Source organism: Chionomys nivalis, chromosome 23 (genome assembly GCF_950005125.1).
Source record: "Chionomys nivalis chromosome 23, mChiNiv1.1, whole genome shotgun sequence".
NCBI lineage: Eukaryota > Metazoa > Chordata > Mammalia > Rodentia > Cricetidae > Chionomys > Chionomys nivalis.
The window spans coordinates 18,185,879-18,210,861 of NC_080108.1; the positions used below are offsets into that span (position 1 = coordinate 18,185,879).

General features: G+C 40.8%; 1 protein-coding gene across 1 annotated transcript in view; it reads right to left on the minus strand.

The window, feature by feature from the left end:
• The window catches only part of Akap13 (A-kinase anchoring protein 13), a 264,078-nt gene extending 243,359 nt beyond the window's left edge, over positions 1-20,719 (minus strand). The window contains exon 1 of the mRNA XM_057755917.1: positions 20,574-20,719. The gene's annotated coding sequence lies outside the window, so the exon portion shown is untranslated. The remainder of the gene's footprint in view (positions 1-20,573) is intronic.
• Between the last annotated feature and the right edge of the window lie 4,264 nt (positions 20,720-24,983).

The window sequence follows — 24,983 nt, forward strand, 5'->3', positions numbered from 1 at the left end:
AAAAAAAAAAAAAAAAAAAAAAAAAAAAAAAGGCACAAAGGTCAAATTAAGTCAAACTTGAATAATAATGATGATGATGTTTCAAAAAGGAATTATGGGCTGGCGAGATGGCTCAGTGGTTAAGAGCACTGGCTGCTCTTCCAGAGGTCCTGAATTCAATTCCCAGCAACCACATGGTGGCTCAAGACAATCTGTAATGAGATCTGGTATCCTCTTCTGGTCTGTAGGCATATATGCAGACAGAACATTGTATACATAATAAATAAATCTTTTAAATAAATAAATAAGGAATTATGCCTCTTTCCCTGATTTGGGAGGCTAAGACAGTTACTTTTTCATTTCCATTGTCCAGCATGCATGAGGTCTTGGGTTCAATCTCCATCTCTACCAAAAAAGAAGAAAAAAATCAGAAGGAGAGGAAACAGGAAGAATATTTGCCTTCTAAATATCAAACAACAGTTTATCAGTTTGCCCTTCAAGTCAAAATGGAGTTCCATAAAGAGCAGGTAACGGAAAAGAAGCGAGATCATTTGAAAAGAAAATCACTTAACAGCTTTTCCACAACACAACCAAAATATTTCCACATACAGAGTCTTTTAAATAGAACTCCCTTTTGGTCATGTTTTTAAAATGTGTTCTTCAAAGATGAGATTTAACAAATTAATATTTATCCCTTTATAAGGATGTTAGTGGGACTGAAGAGATGCTCAGCTGTTACATGCACAAACTCTTCTTGCAGAAGATAGAGTTCAGCTCCAGCATCCCCATCAGGTGGCTCACAACTGCCTATAATTCCAGCTCCACAGGATCTGATGCCTTCTGAATGCCACAGGTACATATGTACTCACACAGACACACATGTACACATAATCTAAAATAAAATAAACATTTTTTAAAAAAGACATTAGTGTTAAATGGCATTATTTTCTCCTACAGAGTGCATGACTGTTATGAATACCATGACAATTGAAGTATTGTAGGCAGATTCTCCAAAGAATTGAGAGCAAGGACTTAAAGAGCTTTTCTACACCCATGCTCACACAGCTTACATACAACAGCCAATAGATAAAAGCAACCCTTTTGGTATATTCATAATGGAATGTAGTTCTTCCTTATAAAAGAAGCAAATTTTGACACATACACACAGCATAAATGAACTTTAAAGACATGATGCAAGGTAATTAAGCTGGTTACAAGAAGACAAATTCTAGATACTACTGATATGAAGTATCTAAAGTAGCAAAATTAATAGAGACAGAAAAAAGAGTTGCCATTTGCCAGGTGGCTGGTGAATTAAATGCAGGCATTTATAGTTTAAAAGGTAGTTTTAGTTCTGCAGGAAGAAAACGTATAGACAGTAATTACAGTTGTACAACGACATAAATCTAACAAACGCTACTAAACTGCACACTTAAAAACAGCAAATAGGCCGGGTGGTGGTGGCGCACACCTTTAATCCCAGCACTCGGGAGGCAGAGGTGGGTGGATCTCTATGAGTTCGAGGCTAGTCTGGTCTACAAGAGCTAGTTCCAGGACAGGCTCCAAAGCTACAGAGAAACCCTGTCTCAAAAAACAAAAATAAAAACAAAAACAAAATAGCAAATATGCGGCTGGAAAGATGGCACTTACTGCTCTTCCAGAGGACCAGAGTTCAGTTCCCGGCACCCACATGAGGTGGCTACAGTCACCTGTAACTCTGGTTCCAGTGTTCCCTATGTCCTCTTCTGGTCTTCACAGGTACCTAAACATGACTTATACAGACACAAACAGTTAAATAATTTTAAAGGTCCTTTAAAAGAAAAAAATGGTTAAAATAGTAGATTTTGTGCTTTATATATTTTACCACAACTAAACTTTGATGGAGGAAGGTCATTGGTTAAAAAATAAAGAAACTGCTTGGCCCTCATAGGTTAGAACATAGGTGGGTGGAGTAAACAGAACAGAATGCTGGGAGGAAGAGGAAGTGAGCTCAGACTCGATAGCTCTCCTCTCTGGGGCAGATGTGATGAAGCTCCGACCTAGGATGGATGTAGGCTAGAATCTTCCCGGTAAGCACACCTTGGGGTGCTACACACATTATTAGAAATGGGCTAGTCTAGGTGCGAGAGTTAGCCGAGAAGAGGCTAGATATAATGGGTCAAGCAGTGTTTAAAAGAATACAGTTTGTGTGTTGTTATTTCGGGGCAAAAGCTAGCCAGGCAACCAGGAGCTGGGGTGGCAGGAACACAGCCCGCAGCTCCTACTACAAAACTTGTTCCAATTTTTTAAAGTATCAACTAAGATACCAATCAGGTAGCTTAGTTATATAAACTCTGGAGCTTTTCTAGAACAAGCTTGTCAAGAACAAGAACTACTCAGAAAGAGGCAATCTAAATAAAACTCAAACGTTTCTTTCAAGAATGAGAGTCAAACCCATGCCAACATGAATTATGCCCCAGCATGCGACTGCTCAAGCAAACTGCTCCTAGAAGCTTCCAATCACTGTGGACAATGATGCATTTTACTTCCCTCCATCCCCTCAGCAAGTTTCATTCATTTGACTCTCTAAATACTCAGTAGCTCTGATTCTCTTTCATCTTCCCTGAATTCTGGCTCTGGGAATCCCATCCTAAACTAACACAATGGACTCTGAATGTCCCTCAGAGGGAGTGCTTCATTTCCCCCAGCTGTCACTACCCATAATCCTCCCCACATGAGCTGCTTTCCCTTTTGTTCAGAAGGACAAAGTAAATTCTCTAGCACAAGTGTAAGACAGTTACACTCCCCCCAGCTTGAACTGTTGGCCTAATTCTGTGTTCACATTCTAACCAAACTAAATAACTCAAGTACATGTCACTGCTCCCACTAAGTTTTCTGATGTTTGTTCTTTGGTCACACTGCATAGCTCAAGACCATTCCTTCTCTTGTCAGCTCATGCCTAACAAAACCTTAGTCACGCTGCAGACCCAGTGCAATCCCTCATCTGTTGTTCCCAGTATGCCTCGGAATTCAGCTACCACAAAGCCAGGCCCAGATCATCAGTATATCGTAACTTTCTAGCTCTATTGGTATATCCAAAACTCTTCCATTCCAGTGGCCTGGCACATAGTCATTCTGTGCATACATCGTCTTCCACAAGCTTACATAACTTGTACTTATGATTTACATAAAACTTACTTTCTGTTTTGTGAACAAGAACAACAACAAAAAAAGAAACACCACTTCTCCGACAGGCTTTGGTGACCTGGGGTTATGCATTGCTCTCCTTTGGTTCTTTCAAAGCCTGACCCAAAATGGTAAGTTTCAAATGTTCTTGGATCATTCATAAAATAAGTTTGCTCCTAGAAACCATCAAATTAGCTCCATTCTACCCTACTTTTCCTACAAAGTATCTATGGCCTGCTTACAGAAAATAATACGCAATCTAATGACACTTACAAAATTAAGAAGCAAAAATTGCAAACAAGTTATTAGATACTTCCCATTTCCCAACATTAAAAACACAAATATGGGCAGAGAATTGTTTAATAGGAACAGGAACTGCAGTGGTCCATGTCTGCTGTACAGTACTGTCTTTACTACCTTCCAATCCCTTACACCACCAGGTGAAGCACAGTTAATAAAAACTCAGAAGCAAAAATTGGGGTTCAACCTCAGCTTCAAAGGGCGATCCTGCCCCCAGGAATCTCAGAATGAGAGAGATCTGTCTCCTCCCGTCTTATAACCCTCCCTAGTTCTGGTATAAAGGGCATGCACCTGCCGGGCGGTGGTGGCGCACGCCTTTAATCCCAGCACTTGGGAGGCAGAAACAGGCGGATCTCTGTGAGTTCGAGACCAGCCTGGTCTATAAGAGCTAGTTCCAGGACAGGCTCCAAAACCACAGAGAAACCCTGTCTCGAAAAACCAAAAATAAATAAATAAATAAATAAATAAATAAATAAGGGCATGCACCACTACTACCTAGTTTCTATAGCAAGCTAGTGTGGCTACTGGGATTAATGTGTTATATTGCTCCTGGTCAGTAAAACTGGCCCGTGTGGTTGTTTTACTTTTCTGATCCTTAGGCAAGTATTATTTATTAAAATACAAATGAAATGCCACTACAACCATCTGCACTAAATCTTCCCAAAACTGTAGACAAAACAATTGTAAAGCATATATGCCCAACAACCAGTGCTGTGTATAGAGTGGTGGTTGCTTTTCCTACTTTATACACAAGGAAGCTGGAGCTCAAAAATGAATACCCAGTCCAAGGTCACAAGAGAGGCGGGAGAAAAATAAAACACGATCATAAAAATACATAATGCCATGGTTAATTTCAGTCATGGTTCCTTCACCAAGGATGTGATACACACTTACAGAAGCAAAGAGAGCCAGACACACCTTTAATCCCATCACTCTGGCAGAGGCAGGCAGAATGTGCTCACAAACACATTCAAAATAAATAAAAATGTAATGTTTAAAAAGATTTAAGATTTGTGTGAGTGTTCTGTCTTCACGTCTATATGTGTACCATGTGCACCCCTAGTACCACAAGAGACCATAGATTCACTAGTGCCTGAGTTGCAGAGGGCTGTGAGACATCACATGGGTTCTGAGGAACGAAACCCAGGTTCTCGGTAAGAGCTATAAGCACTCTTAGTCATGTTCTCAGGCTACATGTGTTTCACATGTTTTGTTTTTTTTCCAATTTTAAAAATACACATAGAAATTTATAGATTAAATCTAAAAATCAATTTATTCTATAGAAACTAAAATGAACAATATTAATTTAAAAACAAAAGATAAACAAAAGCACAGGATCCTGTCATTTATTACTGATTATCAATAATGTGGCAATTCGATGGCATTTAAAACATTAAAAGTGTTCTATAAGGGGATGGTGGAACACACCTACAAACCAAGCACTGGAGAAGATAAAGCAAGAGTTCAAGGTCAGCCTGGGATAAACACCAAGACTCCCAAAAAACCAAAACTAAAACTGCAAACTTGCTTTCTAAAGGCTATGGAGAAATGGGAAGCGGGTACTCAGGACTACCAGTGAAAGTGTGAATGACAGAAGCTTCCCACTGACAACTCCAGCGACAGCTGCTGACAGGATCCCCTTTGTGCGAACAATTGTTTCTGTGAGAGGACATAAACAAGGGTACACAGATATGTGTGCATAGGACTTCTCCACAGCAATACCAGTAAGTAGCAGAAAGGAAGAAGGGAGCAACAGAGAGCAAGGGAGGGCAGAGAAATATAACATAGATATGCAAAAATGATAATTAGTGATAGCATACAGTCATTAAGTTAATTATGACACGTGTTAATAGTATATAAACCCAGAAATGTTTTATAATCTGTTGTCTCCAAGTACATATGTCACAAATGGTTTACATACATGTATACAGGGATACGTACAACCACCCTCTACCAATTTTCAAGTTTGGAAGGAGAAACAAAAAAAATCACACTGAAAAAACTCCTCTAGATAATGTCATTTATTCCTAAGTGTTACTTGTTTGCATTATATCCACTCCTGAATTTCTGGATGGACTGCACATTACAGGAGTGGTGGAAACCCAATATCCTTCATAAGGCAGAAGAGCTATCTGATGAGCCTAGCTTAAGAGATCAAAAAGTAGGAAATGACCCATAAAAATAAGTCAACTAGCAAAGTCAAAGTTACATAAGGCTCTGCCAAAATCATAGCTCACAATGGATAGCCTTTTCAAATCTTTTTAGACTAACACATACAGAAGAGTTTGGATTCTAGAGCTGGACCCTCATCAGTTTAAGTCCTAACACTGAACAAGCCATCTAGCCTCTCTAAGCCTCAGACTCCTCACTCATAAAATAAGTTAGCAGTCCCGACCTCTTACAGTTGTGAGCATTCAAAGTCTGGGCCTCTTACAACTGCCAACTGTGAGCATTCAAACTCATCTTGCAGAACACTTGTCCTGGGTTTAGCATTCCATGGTTTTCATTTTCATCACAATGTGGCGAAGAATCAAAATCATGCAGCTGTTATTTTAGTTAGCTTGCCCCTGGCCATTTCAACAGACATGGAGCTGAGGGTAAGATTATACCACTTTTCTTCTGGACTCATATTTGTATCCTGAGGCATCACATAGAGGAATCATTATTTTTATTTGAATTCAAGGAGGAAATGTCTGCATTCAAGGGTATGATGACAGAGGTTTCTGTCCTGTCCAGTCCCACAGCCATTCAGTCACAAAGAAACTCACAGAGGTCTATATTAATTATAAACGGGTTGGCCTATTAGCTCAGGCTTCTTACTAACTCTTATAACTTACATTAACACATAATTCTTGTCTGTGTTAGCCACATGGCTTGGTACCTTCTATCAGTGAGGCGTTCCCATCTTGCTTCCTCTGTGTCTGGCTTACAACTGCAGACTAAACCTTTCTTCTTCCCAGAATTCTCCTGTTCTGGTCACCCAGCCTATACCTCCTGCCTGGCTACTAGCCAATCAGCATTTTACTAAAATACAAGTGACAAATCTTTACAAAGTACAAGACAATTGTCCTATAGCAAGGGTGCGTATCCTAGGGAGCTAACTAATCAAGTGGTAAGCTCTACAGGGCCCTAGCACTTTGGGCAAAGCAGTCAAATAATACTTTGCCATGGTTAGAGCAGAGAACTGTGGTGTTTCACAGAATTTGTGGGCTAGGATACAACGTGCACAACAGGGGCCATGGGAAACAGTCTCTTGGTTCTTGGTTCTTCTTGAGGTTTCATTAAAAAAAAAAAAAAAATCAACATTTTTACATACACTACCCAAATTATGAAGCACAAAACTTAAGGTATTCAGTTACTTTTTACAAAATTAAAAATAAAGGTATTTTCTTCATAAAAATCAAAGTGGGAATGTACTGTATAAAGAAAAATAATCCCCAAAGGGAAAAAGGTAAAATCTTATATGGAGAAGTGAAAAAAAAAAAAAAAGACTAACATAAAACCAAAGATAATTTTACATAAATCAGAACATTCTTGCACTGGTATTTAAAAGAAATAGTCAACTGGAAAAGAAAAACTCAACACAGGGAGAACCTAAAACTGCTCAGATCCATAAGTGGTGCAGCTTTGTTTAACTTTTCATGTCTAACTTGACAGACACTTCTGATCTCATACAAAGGTGCTATATAAAAGGTTACGGTCTTATTTATGTAACTGCTCTCTGTTAAAAGGAAAATGGCTATTCAGCTCTCATCTGCTTTAATAAAGTAGCTGTCTGATTAGGGTCCTGGAAACAGATCATGTCATGTTTTATAATAGATGTTTCATGTTGTATAGTATTATGAATTAGTGTGAGATGCTATTTAAAATTCACCATTGAAAATGAATAAAACTGGGGCTGGAGCAATGGCTCAGCGGTTAAGAGCACTGGCTGTCCTTCCAGAGAACCTTGGTTCAATCCCCAGAGCCCAAATGGTGGCTTACTGGAGTATGTAACTCCAGTCCCAGGCCATCTAACAGCCTCTTCTGAACTCTGTACAAGTGCACAGATGTATATATAGGCAAAATACCCAAACAAACAAAATCAAAATTAAAATAAAATTTGAAATCAAGTGTGGTGGCACACACTTTAATCCTAGCACCTAAGAAGCAGAAGCAGGAAGATCTCTACAACTCTTGGTCTACATAGTGAGTTCAGACCAGGAAAGGCTATATAGTGAGATCCTGGCTCAAAATAAATTAGTAAAAAAAGAAATAAAAAAAACCTATACTTAATTCCAGGACCTGGGAACAGAGGTGCTCAAATCTCTTGAGTTTAAGGCATACCTGGTCTACACAGTGAGTCAAAGGTCAGCTAAGACTACTCTGTAAGAAACTGACTCAAAAAATTACACACACACACACACAGAGAGAGAGAGAGAGAGAGAGAGAGAGAGAGAGAGAGAGAGAGAGAGAGAGAGAGGGAGGGACGGAGGGACGGAGGGAGGGAGGGAGGGAGGGAGAGAGAGAGAGAGAGAGAGAGAGAGAGAGAGAGAGAGAGAGAGAAGTTTCTGTCCCGCCCAGTCCTGTAGCTGTTCAATCCCAAAGAAACACACAGAAGCTTCTATTAATTATAAACTGTTTGCCTAATTAGCTCAGGCTTATTTTTAACTAGCTCTTACAACTTAAATTAACCCATAATTCTTATCTATGTTTAGCCATGTGGCTTGGTACCTTTTTTTAGTAAGGCATTCTCATCTTGCTTCCTCTGTATCTGGTTGGTGACTGACTCTCTGCCTTTCCTCTTCCCAGAATTCTCCTAGCCTGGTTGCCCGCCTATACTCTATACTTCCTGAATGGATACTAGCCAATCAGCATTTTATTAAACTAATATGAGTGATAAATATTTACATTGTATAAGAGCATTATCCCACAGTGCATATGTGTGTATGTGTCTGTATGTATATGTATGTGTATATATTTTTTTTAAACAAAGAACCAAACCTGCCTGTCCACAAAGCTCTAATTTTTTTTCTTTGAGAACTACAGAGATTGGCTCAAGGGTTAAGAGCACTCACTGTTCCTGCAGAGAAGCAGAATTCAGTCCCCAGCACCGATATGGTGGCTTACACTCATTCATAACTCCAGTTTCAGGGATGCCAATTCTTTTGACTTTTGTGGGCACCAGGCACCCATGTGGAATGCATACAAAAATGAAGGCAAAATTCTCATGCAAACAAAATGAAATAAATCTTTAAATTTTCTTAAATAAAATAAAAAATAATAAAATTTGGGGCTGGTAAGAAGGCCCAGCAGGTAAAAGCAATTGCCACCAAACCTGACAACCTGAGTATGCTCCACATACCTAGGTAAGGAAGAATGGAGTTCCTCCCTCAAGTTGTCCCTGATTGCCACATGTGCATCATGGCAAGCATACACTGGTAAAATAAATAAGATTAAGTAAAATAAAAATAAGTTTTAAAAAATAGGGTTAGCCATATGGCTCAGCAAGTTGATACTTTTGCCATGAAATCTTAATCCCTGGAACTCATATAGTAGAGAAAACAGAATCCTACAAATTGTCCTCTGACCTCCACATGCACACTTAAAAAATAACAACTGATAGACAGCTTGTTTTAGGCAGGATCTCAAACTGCATCACCTATTCCAGATCAACGGGCAGGAGGCTCTCCCACCTGGCTGCAGATTCAGTCACTAAGAGTACAGACACCTACAGTTACACTGAGCTATCACGAGTTCCAGGATCTGACCTCAAGAGAAGCCTGCGCATCATGCACTTTTACCAGGTGAGCTATCTTCCTGGCCCTAGGGCCATGCTTATCTAGCACCATGAAGAACAGATCCATATTCACGATAAAATGTTTATTAAACATGCATGCGAAGCTCTCAGAACTCTTTTCCTTTCTGCCATCAGGTACTAAAGCTGCCCTGGCGAGACTATCTAGACTAAGATTCAGGTTCCTCTGAATGCTGCGGCTGTAAACAATGGCGAAAAGGATGCCCTTGATGTAGGAAACGAACTGGACACAGTATTTACTGCAAAGGCAATGTTATAAAGTACAGTAATAACAGCTAAAGTTATCTATTCCAAAGAAGGCAGGAAGTCACCAAAACTTAGACTAATCTTCAATAATATGAATCATTCTCTGTCCCATTTCTTATCCAAGTAACCTAAGTTCTCGATCCTCCTCTGACCACCTCTTTAGGACTACACAAAAGGTGAGTCACGAAAGCAAGATGAGTGCTTGCCAAACGGAAACCATGTGCCTCAAAGCAGATTTTAGAGGCAGTTTCTCTAACATTTTCTTCCTATTACAAAATAAGATACTGCAGCAGCAACATGCAGGGTAGCAAACAGAACTTCTATTATTTATTTATTTACTTCTAATCAAAACTAAACCTTTATCTTGTGTCTGTCATAAACCTACCCTATTTCTCTACTCCAGACAATCATGACAATAAAGCAGAGCTTTGACATCTAATGATATTACTCCACGTCTACACATAACACCTAAAACAGACCCTCTTCTTAATAAAGAGCAAACATGCAAACAAGTGCTGCAAACAAAATTAGAAGCAAAACAGCAAATACTTTGAGCAAGGACTTCATACCGAACTTAGCAAAATGTTCTTTACTCCTAAGCATCACTGGTATCTTCGTCTACAGAGATTCCTAAGAAACTGAGTCCTTCCAGAGACAGATGAATGACACAGAATCTCCAGAGAATAAAAGGAAGTGTTATCCTGTGTCTCACTTGCCAACCAAAAAAAGTTGATCGAGTCTGTGACATATAGAAAAACAGTAAGTTTTTTCTCTATTAAAACCTGAGTCATAGACAAATACAATTTCACAACTGGGTGTGGCAGCTCACACCTAAATACCAGTACTGTACTCTCAAAGCTGAAGAGGCCTACTTGGAGTTCCAGGGCAGCCTAGGATATATAAGAGAGCTCCAGGCAAGCTACAAAGCTTGCCTCAAAATAATTAAATTAAATTAAATAGGTAATTTCCCAGAACAAAGCAATGTAAGAGCAGAAAAAAAAGCACTGCCCACACAAGATCACACGGCTAACGTGACAGGAACACAACACAACCGAGAACAGTGTCTCCATTCACTACACAACCTGGCCAAGTAAAAGCCATCTTACTGTGAAAACAGAATCAAGAGACAAACTGAAATGAGGAACTAGCAGAGGTGATCGCTCCCTAGTTTATCATGTATTAGCATATATTCTAATTCTCCAGAGCCTACTCCAGTCACAGTCTATCCTTCAAAAAAGTCACAGGAATAAATTAAGACAATTCTCACAAGCCTACATAAAAGAAAAGTTGAGTTGAAAGCAAATTATCCACATATTCCTAGCCATTCCGCCCAATGTCTTTTTTTTTTTTTTCCAATCTATATAATTTTATGCTTACATCAACCAGAAGTTATACACCTCAAAAAGCAAGCTGGGCCAAAAGCAAGGAAAGCTATCTTCACCTGTATTTTTCTCATTTGCCCCCTAACACTTCAGGACTGCTAAAATGAACCTTAAAAACTGGTTTTCCAACTTCTAGTACAGAAGTGAAGCATGAACTAATTAAACGTTCGTAAAACACTTTGAAGATGTGAACAAGCGTGCTAACGTTAATTATTGGCTGCCATCCACAACGGTCACTGCATGTGAAAAAAATCAACTACTGGCAAGCTCTTGCTACTTTCCAGGCACAAACATGAAAGCCTAGCATGTTTCTAAGGATTCCAGGAAAACTTTAAGAGCAGACCACAATGATTTCCTAGACCAAGAACAAGTTGGAATTTTAAGCTCTTTGGATATAATTATATCAGGGTGAAAAATATGTGGCTTACAGCATAAACAATAAAGCTAGACTATATCATAAATCCTAGAAGAAAATCACAGTTTATTTACTTGGAAGAATAAAACTAAATCTGTAACTCTATAAAGCACTAAGAATGGTAAGTTAACATATAAGCCACACACAAGTTCTCCCCCTTACTGACCTGTTTAGAAAACACTGGGAAATGTCCTTGAATGGTCTCTCCAAATTGACCTAAGCACATATGCAGAACCATTTTGAAAGGAAGGCCCAAACACCGACCTTTAATCCTCAAAAAGAGAAAGTACCTGAGCCAGGCCTCTCTAAAGCTTCATGTGACCAAATAAACATTTACACTCGTGTGACCACATAAACATTTACACTCCTATGATCAAATAAACATTGACCCTCTATTTCTCAACTCTTGTTGCCACAGCATTTTCCTAAGTAACTCAACAATGACTCTTGCAGAGGAGAGTTCTTTTGTGTTCAGAATCTAGCTGTTCTGTTGAAGGAGTCTAAGGGGAAAGTTTTAAAATCTCCTTCTGCTTGTCAAAAATAACAAATTACTTCCATTCAATGCCACGGTGCACTTCAGAAAAGCACTTACTTTAGACAAGACAAAACTCCATGGCCAGACAAGGACTCACGCTTCTACAGAGGCAGCACTCAAATCATCCTGAGTTTTCTAAATGACCCACGGATATAGAAAATCTCATATTTACAGAAAGTCTCTTAAACGTTCGCCACCTTTAGCACGGCCATCAGCTGGATAAAAGAAGACGTGTAAAACCAACGATAAAGTTGATATGTTTCAGATTCTAACAACCTAAAGGCTCACCTCAGGTTTCCTTAATTTCACAATATAAAGCACTACATGTTTTAAGCCCCACATTCTTCTTAAAATTAAAAATGCTCTCAACTGTGCGATCTTGTAAAATAAAAAAATAAGTTACATACTTTCTTATTCCAAGAGGGAAGAACCAGGGAACACTTAGAACCACGCTTAAGCAAAACCAAATTGCAACAGTGAAAAAAGGTCCAGCATCTAACACCTGGGACCCTGATGTGGGCTCCAGAGGCTCAGGCAAGCTTACTTCTCTGGCTCTGCCATCTGGGAGGGTTTAGGGTTTTTTGTTTTGTTTTAGTTTTAGGGTTTTGTTTGTTTGGTTGGTTTTTGTTTTGTTCTGTTTTCTGTTTTTGCTTTTGGTTTCTTCAAGACAAGGTTTCTGTGTATAACAGCCTGGCTGTCCTAGAACTCATTTTGTAGACCAGGCTGGCCTCAAACTCACAGAGAAATCTGCCTGCCTCTGCCTCCCAAGAGCTGGGACCAAAGGCGTGTGCCACCACCTCTCAGCTGGCTCTGCCATCTGAAACATACTTTGCCTCAGAAGCTCAGGCCAGCTCCACATCTATTGCTGTCCCTGGGGGTAGTCACTCAAATCGAGGCTGCATCTTCACCAACTGCCTCTCCTGCCCTCTTCAGGGACTCTGATTCTGCTACATGATGCCAAGCCTCAGCTTCTCAACCTGGGCCTTTCAATACTGCAGCTTACATGCTGCTAAAACCAGCCCTACTTGGGAAACTCTTGCATATTACCAAGATTAAGAGCAACCTTGGCCACTCTGGACCACTGTTTCTGCATGCTGACCCTGAGGAAATATTTCAAAGATGATTTCACCTCTTCTAGTTCATGTCAAGCTGACAAAAATAAATAAATAATAAAACAATTAACCAGCACATCTGGTCTCTCCTCTCTCAAAGTATCTTACTGTACCATACTCATCCTTCTTACTGACACTAGCAACCGAAATCATGGATCCTAAAACCACATATATGAAAGCCATGTGCTATATAAATAAAGCTTTACAAAACATGCAGGATTCAACTGCTGAAAAGTACGCCACCACCAAAACCCCAAGATGGAGATAAGCAGATGTTCATGGCAGTCATCCCAAGTATTTACAGATTCAATCCCATGTCAATCAAAAAAAAAATGGTAATATCTGCTGACTAGAGTTATAGAGTTAGCTCAATGGCAGAGCCCTTTTCTACCATGTAAAAGGCTCTAGGATGGATCCCAGTGCATCAAAAGTCAAAACGATAGATCTGGAAACACACAGCTCAGTGATAAGTAGGGGGCTTTCCTATGTATGCAAACGGTTTGATCTTAGTATACTTTAATAATAATAATAATAATAATAATAAATTGAAGCATTACAGCTCAGTTGATAGAATACAAGAGATGCTGGGCTTAATCCCAAGCACCAAATAAACCCAATGCAGTGGCACACACCTGTACTCCAGCACTCAAGAAGCAGAGGCAGGAGGATCAGAAGTTCAAAGCCATCCTCAAGTACAGCGTTTCAGGCCAACCTGCTATATACAAGACCCTAGGAGGTGGGTGGAAGGAAGGTAGAAAAACATAAGCAACATATTATAAGATAATATTTTCAAGTAATGGTTTTATATATATATACACACACACACACACACACACACAAACGATTCAATTTTTAGAGTGGACAGTTTTGAACAGATATATCAACAAGAGATAAAAAATAATAACATGAAAGGACAGCATTATTAAACACACACACAAAAAAAACAGAGTCTAGGGCTGGAGAGATGGCTCAGTAGTTAAGAGCATTGCCTGCTCTTCCAAAGGTCCTGAGTTCAATTCCCGGCAACCACATGGTGGCTCACAACCATCTGTAATGAGGTCTGGTGCCCTCTTCTGGCCTACATACAGACAGAATATTGTATACATAATAAATAAATTTTAAAAAGAGTCTATATAATTCTATTTTTTATGATATCCCCCCCACACACTTTGGCTTGAGACAGGACTCATATAATCCAGGCTAGCCTTCAACTCTTATGTAGAAAAATATGACCGCAAACGTGTGATCTTCTTGCCTCCACCCCCTACCCCACCCCAAATGCAGGGATTATAGTCATTAACCAACATATTCAGTGCTGTTACTAGGGATTGAACCTAGGTTTCGGTACATGCTAGACATACACCGACTGACCTACATTCCTAAAAAGAATCAAGAACAAAGGCAAACAACAAACAAACAAAAACCACATATAGAGTCAGAAAACAGATTAATGGTTTCTAAGATTCAGGGGTAAAATACCAGATGACTACAAAAGGATTCTGACCAATTTGGAAGGACAAAGGAATTATTCTAATTCGAGCAGTAGTTAGATGAATCTACACATTTGTCAAAATCTGTAAAACATTATATACTAAAGTCAATGAATTTGAATTTGTAAAGGATATATTTATTAAAGAAAAAAAATGGGAGACTAAAGAGACACAGTAACAATGTGCTGAAGGAAGCTTGATTATCTTGTGTGTGGTGTGCATCTATAAGCAGGTCCTCACGCTAGTACGTGTACCTATGGAGGACAAGACGGAGGCGTGACAGTCGTCTTCCTCCTATGGCTCTCCACCTTAGTCTTTGAGATCGTCACTCAGAGAACAGGGAACTCATGGACTGGCTACACTAGCTAGCTAGGAAGCCTCAGGAAGCCTCCTGTCTCCACCTCCCAGCCTGGGTTTAGAGACATATGGTGTCACGCCTGCTTCTCAAGCTTACCACATTAAGCACTTTACCCACTGAGTCATTACCAAGCCCCTGATATTTTTTCAAATGAATGCTAACAGAACATCAAATATATGTTGAAAAATATAGCACTGTTCACATTAGACTTGAATAACTGGATTTTGTTAGGTATAATCAAGGCTAAATAATCCACTTATGTAGAAAGAATGTGTTAACCACTGTAAGCTGCAACTATAGCTCCAAAGCAGCCATAAACAAAATGGGTGTGGCTACATCTCACTAAAACCTTATTTGCAAAAACAGGCAACAGACCAGCAAAGACCAGAGTACCCTAGAGGTTACCTAGGTAGGCAAGGGATGAGCACTAAAGAGACTGGCCAAGAAGGTGGCAGGCATAACGATCCTGAAAATGCTAGAAATGCTGTTTTGACTCTGCTGAGCAGGTACACGTTATCAAAACTCACTAAACTTTATGTTCTTAAAATGTGTGTGCTTTACTGCATTCTGTAATACTTCAACTAACTTGATTTGTTTTTAAAATGTACTTTAAAGTTTCATAGGACAGTGTCAATGATATGGAAAAGGCTGACCTCAGTCATAATAATCAACTCAACACAGAGACCTACTAGCTAGCTACTTTAGGAACCTTTTCTTAACCTAAAAATGGATTAACAATTTCATTCTCAGGATTGTTTCTTGGTTCCCACCACCCCGGAGGTGGAGAGTGGGTTGAGAACTAAATAACAAATATAGGTAAAATAAAGTACATCTAGCTCAGAAAACTGAGCAAACTAATTTTAAATTTTAAGTATGAAAATGATAGTAAAGACCAACACTGTTTGTTCACTGTTTACAGTGAACCTGACATCAAGTCCCAGCATCCAAAGTCAGCTGCTGCGTCCACAGCGATTTAAACCTAACAAGCATTCTGAACCAAAAGTTAGTTTAAAAAATATTCCCTGATAAATATTCCGTGAAGGAGCCGGGCGGTGGTGGCGCACGCCTTTAATCCCATCACTCGGGAGGCAGAGACAGGCAGATCTCTGTGAGTTCGAGGCCAGCCTGGTCTACAAGAGCTAGTTCCAGGACAGGAACCAAAAGCTACGGAGAAACCCTGTCTCGAAAATCAAAAAAAAAAAAAAAAAAAACCCAAAACAAAACAAAACAAAAAAATTCCGTGAAGGAAAATGTGAGAACCAAACAGAAAATGCAAAGGAGCCAGCTTTCCCAAGCATGAGGAAGGGTAGATGTCTTATAATAGTTTAGTTGCTTTCCAGGGGGAAATAACAGCAAAGCTAGTGGCAAGTTTCCCCTTGAGGGGCAGGATTTACATTTTGTCTATACCAGGAGCTGACCAACGAAACTGCACCACCACACAGTATGGTGCTTTCTGGCCTGTTTCTCACAACAGTAGCATTTAGCTGACAGGATGATAGTGGGGGTGGGGATGGAAAAGGGGGAGAAATAAGCAAAGATACTAGGTCTGAGAAAGATAATGTGATTGGCTCTAGAACAAACAGCCGAAAAATGGCAATGTCTGGATGTGGCTCCACACCATGTGCTTTCAGAGAGACCACAAAGAGAACCATCTTGGGGTTCTGCAAAACTCATCTTTAACTTCTAGTTAAGGCTTTCCCCTATGTTGACAGCACAAGTTAAAAAGACCAATTGATTGTTGTATGCCACACTCATCAATTCCTAACCTTTCAAGAATAACTCACTATTTGGGTGGCAGGAACTAATTCTATGATCAAGAGCAGGCTTACGATCAGAAATTAAAAGAGCAAACACCTCACGCCTCTCCCTTTCTTTCACTTACCATCCATATCATACAAACGTCCCAAGATACAGCTCTGAAGAGGTAAAACAAAGCACCCCATCGCCCAACACAGAGTTCAATCACAGTGTTTCAGTACTCATCTGCCAGTCCAACCTCCCAGCAAAGACTGATACAAATGGATCTGATCTACTTACAATGAATGACCTGATCAACACAAAGATGGACTAGAAACTACATGTTTGAGGACATGTGCATGAAATAAACTTCTTCCCACTAACAGCTTCCCTCTCTTTCCCCAGCATAGTAAGCTAGGCAGAACACACAACACAATGACAATCCCTTCCATATGGATGTTCGTCCTTGCCAGTAATAACTATAGTTCGAGACTTTTCAAGTGTACTTAAAAGTTAACTTTTAAGAGAAGCAAGCATTGAAGTCAAAGCTTTCCCAGGTGGCTTGGTCAGGGATATTTATAACCACAATCTTTAGGTTTGATCAGGTAAACAGTTCTAAAACATATCTACTCCATTTGGCATTTTAAACATTCTAAACTAAGTTGGTACAATTGACTTTAACCACTTCTTTCTTCCGTAAATAGTGGCATTTGGGAAGGCAGGTGAGCAGTGTGCCTAAGTCTCTCAACTGTGTATCCCGTTAACACCCAGGGCAGTTCTATCTTGAGCAAACCTGAGGAATGTCATAAAGCCATATATATGGTTTTCAAGGCCAAGGTAAAAAGGAAAAGTTAAACTGACAGTAACTTAGACACCGTGGTGGTCTGAATAAGAATGGTCCCCATAGGCCCATAGATTTCAATGTTTGGTCACCAGGGAGTGGCACTATTTGAAAGGTTGGGAGGTGTGGCCTTGTTGGGGGAGGTGTGGCCTTGCTGGAGAAGTGCATCACTGGGGTAGGCTTTGAGGTTTCAGCAGTGAAAGCCAGACACAGAGTCTCTCTTTGCCCGTTGCCTGTGGATCAGATGTAGAACTTGCAGCTCCTTCTCCAGCACCATGTCTACCTGCATGCTGCCATGCTTCCCACCATGATGACAATGGTCTAAACCTTTGAAAGTGTAAGCCAGCCCCAATCAGATGCTTCCCTTTGTAAGAGTTATCATGGCCGTGGTGTCTCTTCACAGCAGTAGAACCCTAAGAGACACACTACTGACAGTCCAGAAAACAACGCACCTCTTGTCATTTCCCAAACTCACGGCTATACAGAATTCCTCCCTACCAAACCACATGGAGTCCCACGCAGAAGAAGGCTAACAGGTGAGGAAACACTATAGCTTCTATCATCCTTCTGCTCAAACGACTTCTTTCATAATGTTTATATTCATTTGTGAGCTTAGCATGGGGGTGAAGTGCTACAGTGTGAATGTGGGGGGCAGAGGACAACTTTCAAGAGCTGGTTCTCTCCTTCTACCATGTGGGCTTCTGGGAGCTGAACTGGGGCAACAGGCTTGGTAGCAACTGAGTCATCATCTGTACAGAAATAACATTTTAAAAGGCATGTAAAATGTATCAAAATTATCATTTTAGCCACCAGGAAACAGCCACCTACAAGATATCAGACAGTGTGCTAAGTTCTGCATACTGTTTCCTGTGTTCCTAAGAACCTACAATGTTACTACCCCTTACAAGGGAAAAAAAAACATGCTCAGAACTCAAGTGAGATGCTTAAGGCTTCAAAATCAGACAAAGAAAAAGTAAGGATCTGAACTCAAATTGACATAACTCCAAAAATTGAATTTCTTCTAAATTGTGCTCCCTCCCAATTTCACAATAAAGGAACAAAAAGAGTTAGGGAAGAATTGTTCAGCAGTTTCTCAACAAAGGGGAGTATGAGGGATGATTTCTAAACTGCTATTTTTTTTTTTTTTGGAAGTCCACAGTGTACCATCCAAACTCCAGTTATCTTCAAGAACAAATCAAAAAATTAAAGAGTTTTTAAAGCTGGGGAAAGTGATACAAACCCATTATCTAGTCCTAAAGAAAATGAGGCAGGGAAGCCTTGAGTTCAAAGCCAGCCTACACTACAAGGCAAACCCTAACTCAAGGGGGACGGGGATCTAGGCATTTAATTCCAGCACTCAGAAGGCAGGTGGAGCTCTGTGAGTTCAAGACCAGCATGGGCTATATAGTGAGACCCTGTTTCAAAAGAAGACTTAGCAAATTCTCCTAAACTAAATTTCACCACAGCTCTGCAAACTAATTATCATTTTGTACAAGGCCCAAGAATTAATGAGTCTCTCCTGTGTACACTTCCAGTAGCAGGTAAAAGTCTATTCATCCAAATCAAACAAAAGCTGAATACCAACCATGTGTAGAAGACATTTCTAGCAAAGACAGTACAAAATACCCCCCATCATGGTCCTTAAGGAGAAAAAAGATTAGGAAAGACCATTTGTACTACATACAGTCTCCATTTAGTGAAGCAAATGAAATTCTAAGAAAGACTAAAACACATGTTATCACAGTCCAGGGAAGGAAAGCAACTGGTGTCCTGGTCACCCGACTTTGTAGGCAATTATGTTTATATTATGTAACTCCTTAATAACTACCAACTTCTGTCAACCTCCTTTCCCTCACCACACCCACCTAGGGAAGGAAAATTAAGCACAAAGATTCCGAGTCCTGGATGCCTGTGACTTAAGACTATTTTTCCTTGGTTTCATCAGGTAAACAAAGCTGGATTTCCAAAAGAAAAGCCGAACAAGTTAGAAAACCCAAGCCACGTTTCTCCACGTAATTCACATAGGAAACAAAGCAAAATATCATTTGCTGTATTTTTCAAATAAAACTTTAACAGATGCCAAAGAGACACAACTGAAATGAACATGAAGCGACATAGTCCTTGTGTTTCAATACGAATGCTAGGACACTTAGGGTAGTTCCACTTGGGAACGAAAACAGAATAATCTTCATAGTGTTTAACTCCAATCAACGAAATGCAGTGGAATGAATGCACCCCAAACTTAAGAAGGTGAGTGCTTAATGCAGCTTGTAAATCCCCAAGAAATGAAGGTGTACGAAAGTGACACCGATTTATCTGAGTCATCTCAACTGATGGGAACTCCTTTACAATGACCTTTCAAGAACTGGAGAATTCACCTGACCCGGGCAATCCAAACGTTTAAAGAAAAAAAAAAAAGAACAAGCGACTTCTGGAAATAAAAGGGGAGAAGAGGGTGAGGCACATCACTTTGGCAATGAACTCTCAAAATAACTTCATTATGGAGTGCAAACGACCGAACACTAAAATGCTGCTCAATCCAATTTTCATTGTGAATTCCAGAATTCACAGTAGGGTCTAGCAACGTAATGCGACCAATCTTTCGGCTGTAGGATGGGGTGGGGATGGGGTTACACACTTTCTCAACGAGAATACTGAGGGTTTTTCTCATCCAGAGTTTTATGCGTCTCGCGAGTCCCAGCCACCAAAGCAGGACTAGGTCTGAAAGTGCGAGCCGCTGCACTATGGCTCGGTGGCTGAGGAGCCGAATGCACAGTTCCCGGAGCGTCCGCCGCCGCGCCCCCCGTCCCCTGCCCCGGGATAAGGAGCAGAAAAGCCCCCGAAGGCGGCCCGGGGTGCGGAATGTTTACCCCGCTCGACTGCCCCGGGGAGCTCGTTCCCGTGGCCACAGACCGTCAGGGCGGCGCGCCCCACCGAGCAGCTATCCCTTAGAGGAAAAGCCCCAGCAGGAGCCACTGAAGCGGGCAGCGGGATCCTAGGAGGCTGGGATCGGCGACCGCGCCACCCACCCCCCAGCCGCGGATGCGACGGAGGACGATGGGTCCGCCACCCGCGTCGCGCCCGCGCGCCCCCGAGTCCCGCAGCTCGCTCGCGCGCGCGGCCGAGGACCGCCGAGGGGGAGGGGCGGCTGCGCGCGCGCCCCCTCCTCAGACGCCCAAACTTCCCTCAACTCCCTCAACTAAGTTGCGCTCTCACCGTGCGGCTCCCCGGGCTCCCCCGCGGGCCGAGCCGGAGCAGCTCCGCGCCTTGGCGGCGGCGAAGGACAATAGGCGGCCGCTCCCTCGGCGGCGGCTGGGGCGAGGAGCAAGCACCGCGGTGTCGACCGAGTCCAAACACTTAGAGCAGCGGCTCCTCCGGCTCCGCGACCGCCCTGCACACAGCCCGGCCCACCCGCGCATGCGCTGCCTGCGGACCGGGAGTAGGCGGGGCAATAGGGCAAGCCTAGGAATTGCGGTTGGACAACGCGGCTGCCCGTCATGATGCGTGAGCCCAATAGGAAGGCTTTCTGGCTGTTGGCTCCGGTTGCTAAGGAACGATGAGGCTGTACGCTACGGCTGCCAGGCGGCAAAGTGATCAAAGTCGGGTGGCTGGCAACAGCTGCTGGGGAAATGCCCACCCACCTTCTCCTATCCGCCCCATCTCCGGAAGCCGCCCTTCCTCCGTGCGCCTGGTGCTTACCTAAGTTGGAACACTCACCACCCACTTACAGAATCTACTCTTGTGTTTCAATTCCAACCAAGAAATGGGGTCTTCTTAGTGTCCAAGGTGGAGCAGCGCTAGGTACTTAACAAGTTCGTTGGATGGGATGAATGGCCGGTTGACGGGATGAAGATTATCACAGTGTATCTTGTGACTGAGCTACTCGATCACCACAAAACCACTGGCTTTGAGTTGCCAAGGACTTCAAGAAATCATCTAGTGGCTTCGGAGAAATAAAATATGGACATGCGCCCAATGGTGACCCAAGAGATTAAATTAATTGGTACAAGAAGAAACTTCTCTCTAATAGTTACATATTGCAATATGTTATTAGGGGAAAACAAGCCTATCATGCCCAACTATTTTGAGTTTTCTTTGGTCAATAGAAAGTTGAAAAGGGTCTGGGGATATAAATAGTAAGCTAGGAATGTGAGGTTTTCTGTGCAGTTCAAATTAATTTATATTGCTTAAAATAAGAAGGGTGGTTATCTAGGGGGAGAAGGGTATTGACTGAGGAGGAACAGGACAGAATTCCTGCAGTACTGGTTCTGTGTTTTGAGCTAAGTTATACAAACTTATATATATGAAAATGTCATGTAGCTGTACCCCTAAGATGAATGGCCCTTTGGAGGGTGGGGCTTATGAGGAAGGAGATATTGACAGCTGATTGCTGCTAGGGAATTTTCCTTTGGTCAGCCATGCCTCCGTGCATAGCCTCACATCCGTGCATATACGGGCAGAACAAATCGAACACGGAGAATTAAAATGTTTTAAAGAATAAAAAGTTGAGAGGAATGGTGCACATCTTCAAAATATGCTATATGAATGTATGAAGTTTTCAAAGAATTATAGAAAAGATTAATCTCATTACTAAAGTCAATCTTTTTTAAATTGCTAGTACAAGGCAAGGCACAGACCTGAAAAAATGAAAATCACTGCCATTGGGAAGTTTTAATTCAGGCTAGCCCACCACCACCCCCCTACCCAACAGAAGGTATTATGGGTACTCAATGGCTGTACCAGACATTTCTCTTACTACATGGTGCTTTCATTCTTTCAAAATGCTTTTTGAATTGAAAAAAAAAACTTCATACAATATATTTTGATCTTGTTTTCCCCCAATTCGTTCTATATCCTCCCCACCTCACTACACACCCAACTTTATTGTAAAAAAAGAAATTCAATTCAGAGACTTTTTCCACATAATTTTATGTTCTTTTTTTCTCTTTCTTTCAAAAACAAAAACAATTAAGGAACACAAAAATGGAAATCAAACCATCAAAATACAAATAAGAGTTCCCCTCCTCCCCAAAAAAGTCAAAACAAAGCAAAATGGGAGCCCATGACCAATTCCCCCTTTCAGTGCTTGGACTGCATCCGGCTTGAACCTGTGCAAATTTTGTGTGTGCCCCCATATTCTGCATGAGTTCATACATACCTCAGTCTATTGTTCCTGGAAGTCATTGTTTCCTCGGAGTCATCCATCACCTCTGACTCTTAATGCTTCTGCCTCCTCTTCCTCATACCTCCCTGAGCCTGGTGGGGAGGGGTTTCATCCAAACCATTTAGGATGGAATGCCCCAATGTCTGTCACCTTCTCTACATTGTGCACTTGTTGATCTCTTTGTTAACTCCCAGCTTCTACAAGAAGAAGCTTCTCTGATGTGGATTGGATCGGGGTACCGATCTATAGGTATGGCCAGATGCCATTAGGAGTCATTTTATTGCTATGTTCCTTTATTAGAATAATAACAGTAGGTTTCCCCCTAGGCCCATGCCATGCCAGTTAGAGATTCCTAGCCACGGTGGCAGTGTAGGTATGAATTCCATCTCATGGAATCACAAAGTGGTTGGTTGCTCCCATAGCATTTGTGCCACCATTAAACTAGTATGTCATGCAGGCAGGTCACTGTTTTAAGTCACAGGTTCGTAGCTCAGTAATATTGATGATTGCCTTTTTCTTATGGTATTATGCATACCTTCTAGTACCATGATGGCTAATCAATAAAGGTGAAGCTTCTAGTTAGGCACTAGCTCCGCTCTTCCATGTTTGATGATAGAAGTAAATGTTACCTTCATTAATAGATTCTTACTATCAGGCTATGGAAAATAATCAGTAGCATTGGAAATAGCCTGTGAAGTTTAGGGGTTTCCAGGGGGCCTCTTTGGCCAACAGCTCAACAAGACATCACCCATTCCTGGCACTGGAGGTTTTTCTTGGTGGCATAAGATGTCTCGTTGTCTCCACTATTATTTGGTAACTCCATTTAGATTCTTTTCAAACATGTGTGTGTTTTAGGAAGCTTCTACAGTAGTAGGTTTCCACATTGGTCTTCAAAAGTCCTTTAGTATTAGCTGTCCCTCCCACATTCCCTCCTTTACCCTTTTCTCTCATTCCAGCCCAATTGAATCCTCCTAGTTTCCCCTTTATCTCTCCATAACATTATATTCTATCTCCCCTTCCTTGGGAGAGCCTCTCCTTCCCCCAGCCCCTTACTTAGTATCTAACTTCTGTGGTTATTTGGGTTATAGCATACATATTGAAAGCTTAAAAGCTAACATCTACATATGAGAGAAAAAAAAACATACGATATTTATCTTTTGGGATCTATGTTACCTCTCTTGAAATGACTTTTTCTAGCTCTATCCATTTATCTGAGAATTTTATGACTTTTAGTAGCTGAATAATATTCCCGTGTGTAAATGTATCACATTTTCATCATCCCCTCATCGGTTGTTGGACATCTAAGCTGTTTCCATTTTCTAGCTATTATGAATAGAACAGCAATGGACATGAATGAACAAGTATTTCTACATTTTGGATATATATATATAGGTGTGTGTATATATGGTTTAGTTTGATCTTGAGGTAGATAACTTCCTGGGAAACCACCACACTGACTTCCAGAGTGGCTAGACAAGTTTGCACTCGCACCAGCAATAAATAAGTGTTAGTCTTTCCCTGCATCTTTCACAGCATGAACTTTATTCTATTGATCTTGGCTGTTCTGACTGGTATAAGACGAAATCTCAAAGTACATTTAATTTGCATTTTCCTGATGGCTAAGGATGTTGAACGAGTCTTTAAAGGTTTACCAGACATTTGTGTTTCATTTTTTGAAGCTCTCTGCTTAGTTCTGTACCCCACTTTTGAACTGGATTATGGGTTTTCTTTATGTTCAGTTTTTTATTTATATATTCTAGATATTAACTCTCCATCAGATGTCTAATTGGTAAATTAGATGTCTAATCTAATTTAGACCATCTAAAGATCTTTTCCTATTCCATAGGCTGCTGTTTTGACAAAATGATAGTGTCCTTTACCCCATAGAAGCTTCTCAGCTTTGTGAGGTCATATTTATTATTAATTGGTCTTAATGCCTGTGCTATCAGTGTTCTGTTCAGAAAGTCTTCCTCTGTGCTGATGAGTTCAAGTCTATCTCTCCATTTTCTCTTCTATCAGATTCAGGATATCAGATCTTATATTGAGGTTCTTGATCCATTTGGAATTGTCTGCAGAGTGATAGATAGGGATCTATTTTTATTCTTCTGCAAGCAGCCATCCAGTTTGACTGGCTATCTTTTCTCCACTATACATTTCTACACTATATATTCAACACAATATCCATCAAAATTTTAATGCAGTTCTTCACAGAAATTGAAAATAAAAATCTTCAACTTTGTATGGAAACACAAAAACTCAGAATATCTAAAACAATCTTGAATTTATTCTTTTTCTTAAGAATTGCTATTGTGGGGTAGCCCTTTTCACAATGTTAGTCCTACTGACCCATGAGCATGGGAGATTGCTCCATCTTCTGATGTCCCCTTCATTTTCATTCTTCAATGCCTTAGAGTTTTTAATATACAAGTCTTTCACTTTCTTGATGAGAATTATCCCAAGAT